The sequence below is a fragment of the Arachis stenosperma genome, chromosome 6 (genome assembly GCF_014773155.1).
Source record: "Arachis stenosperma cultivar V10309 chromosome 6, arast.V10309.gnm1.PFL2, whole genome shotgun sequence".
Taxonomy (NCBI): Eukaryota; Viridiplantae; Streptophyta; class Magnoliopsida; order Fabales; family Fabaceae; genus Arachis; species Arachis stenosperma.
In genome coordinates, this window is record NC_080382.1 from 18,725,154 (window position 1) to 18,728,546 (window position 3,393).

A 3,393-nucleotide genomic window follows, 5' to 3' on the forward strand; every position below is an offset into this window, starting at 1 on the left:
GTCTGAAGACTTCACGTTTTGCAAGTGAGTCTAATTCAGCCTTCATGGCTTCTTTCCATTTTGGCCAATCATTCCTTCGTCGACATTCTTCGACTGATCTTGGCTCAAGATCCTTACTTTCATGCATGATATTCAATGCCACATTATATACAAATATTTCATTGACAATTGTCTTATTCCGGTCCCATTTCTCTCCTGTAAAGACATAATTTATCGAGATCTCATCATTTTCACAAATTTTAGGTACCTGAATGTCTTCTGCCGTTAAAATTATATCAGAATTTTGGACAACTGCAGGTGTATTTACTGTGTCTTTTTCAACAGGAATAATATTTACCTCTTTTCTCTTTCGAGGATTTTTATCTTTGGAACCAACTAGCCTGCCACACTTCTGGCGTGTATTTGCTTCAGTGGCTATTTGTCCTACTGGGACATCAATTCAAATTGCGGCATTTTCCGCCCTGCCACACTTCTGGCGTGAATTTGCTTTAGTGGCTACTTGTCCTACTGGGACATCAATTCGAATTGGGGCATTTTTCGCTGGTATATAAGATTTGGTTATCCTCTTTGTATCGAAAAATGCATCAGGCAATTCATTTGCTATTCTTTGCAAATGTATAATCTTTTGAACTTCTAGTTCACATTGCCCTGATCGAGGATCTAAATGCATCAACGATGATGCATTCCAATTAAGTTCCTTTTCAGGAAACTTATTCTCTCCCCCTAATGTTGAAAATTTTGATTCATCAAAATAATAATCCACAAATCGGGCTTTAAATACATCTCCCGTTTGTATCTCAAGATACCTTACTATAGAAGGAGAATCATATCCAACATATATCCCCAATTTTCTTTGGGGTCCCATTTTGGTGCAATTAGGTGGTACAATAGGAACATATATCGCACACCCAAATATTCTTAATGGGAAACATTTGGCTGCTGGCCAAAAGCTAATTGCATAGGAGAGAACTGATGGTAACTCGTTGGCCTCAAACGAATAAGTGTTGCGGCATGTAAAATAGCATGCCCCCAAACCGAGGTTGGAAGATTTGTTCTCATAAGCAATGGTCTAGCAATTAATTGGAGGCGCTTAATAAGTGATTCTGCTAACCCATTTTGTGTGTGAACATAAGCTACTGGATGTTCAACACTTATTCCATTAGCCATACAATAAGCGTCAAATGCTTGAGAAGTAAATTCACCAGCATTATCAAGACGAATTGCTTTGATTGGATTTTCTGGAAATTGTGCTTTTAATCTAATAATTTGAGCCAGTAATCTCGCAAATGCCAGGTTGCGAAAAGATAATAAGCACACATGTGACCATCTCGAAGATGCGTCTATTAGGACCATAAAATATATAAAAGATCCACATGGTGGATGAATAGGTCCACATATATCACCTTGAATCCTTTCTAGGAATTCAGGGGACTCAAATCCAATCTTTACTGGTGATGGCCTTAAAATTAACTTCCCTTGAGAACATGCAGCACAACAAAATTCACTAGATTTAAGAATCTTCTGGTTCTTTAGTGAATGTCCATGGGAGTTTTCAATAATTCTTCGCATCATGGTTGTTCCGGATGACCTAATCTATCATGCCAAGTTATGAATTCATTTGGGCCAGTAAACTTCTGGTTTACAATGGCATGTGATTCAATTGCACTAATCTTGGTACAATATAACCTAGATGAAAGTGAGGGTAATTTTTCTAATATAACCTTTTTATTTAAATCATGAGTTATGATACACAAATACTCATGATTTCCCTCATTCATTGTTTCAATATGATATCCATTTCGGCGAATATCTTTGAAACTCAACAAGTTCCTTAGAGACTTGGTAGATAATAGTGCATTATTTATTATAAATTTTGTTCTTCCAGGAAACAAAATTATAGCTCTTCCGGAGCCTTCTATCACATTGCCTGAGCGAATAATAGTATTAACATATTCTTCTTTTAACACAAGATGGGTAAAATATATAGTACTTTTAAGAATAGTGTGTGAATTTGCACTATCCGCAAGGCAAATATCTTCAGAATATGTCCTTGCCATTTTTCTTCAAAAACAAATGATAAAAATAAAATGAGTAGAAGTACATGCACAGTAAAATTATTCACATGAATACTTAACAAACACATACACATATCAAACTATTCCATCATTGATCAAATAGCCAATATTTCCTTCAGAATCCTTAAAGAAATTAGATACATATTAATGAGTGGTGGAATTTTCATCATTTGAAACAAAATTTGTTTTCTTTCCTTTGTCATCCTTTTTCAAGGATGCTTGATAAAGATCAACTAGGTGCCTTGGGGTACGACAGATATGTGACCAATGGCCCTTTCCACCACAACAGAAGCATTTATCCTCAATTGATTTACTTTGCCCATTGTTTCTTTCTTTATCCTACTTCTGGTGAGATCCTTTCTTGTGAACATAATATCTTTTCCTTCCATAATTTTTCTTGTTATCAAAATCTTACCATTTACCTCTTCTGGGGTTATAATTTGTCGCATTTACTTTAGGAAATGGGGCGATGCCAGCTGGGCGTGCTTCATGATTTCTCAAGAGCAACTCATTGTTGCGCTTAGCAACAAGAAGGCAAGAAATTAGTTCAAAATATTTTTTAAATTCTTTTTCTCGATACTGCTACTGCAGGAGCACATTCGAAGCATGGAAGGTTGAAAAAGTTTTCTCTAACATATCGGGTTTGAGGAAGTATCACATGATTGTACCTTTCTTCAAGGTCTTTCTACAGATCTGCAGGATCTTTTAATGTGGGATATTCATTTTTCAATCATACGTCAAGATGACGACGAAGGAAAATTATGGCTTTGGCTTTATCCTTCTGGGATGTATTATTTTCAGCCTCAATGGTATCTTCAAGATCCATTGAATCAATATGGATTTTAGCATCTAGTATTGCTGAGTTAAGAAATTAACTAAAGTAATTAGTGATAACAAACATTATTTTTGGGTAAGATAAATAATTAGTGTTGATTATTGAAGATTGCATATTACTAATTATTTATTATATGCTACAGGCAATAATTCAAATTCAAGCAGCCCAATTGGTACAAAATAAAACAACAAGGCTGGGGGTTGATAAATCAAGCAAAGCCCAAGAGAAACAAAGCCAAAGAAATCAAAACGAGCCAAGCAAACCATATCCATATCCAAGCCCGATTTGATTTCTGCAAGCAAACCTCTCTCACCTACTCTCACAATATCAACGTTCACCTTTTGCTCTTGGTCAGAGAACACAGAAGAGAGAGAGAGAGCTTCTCCCACATGCCAATCACCGAAGAAGAAAGAAAGAGAGAGATTAAGCTTGAAAGGCAGATGTCAAATCAGTGAGTTCAAACCATATCAAGCTTATGTTAAA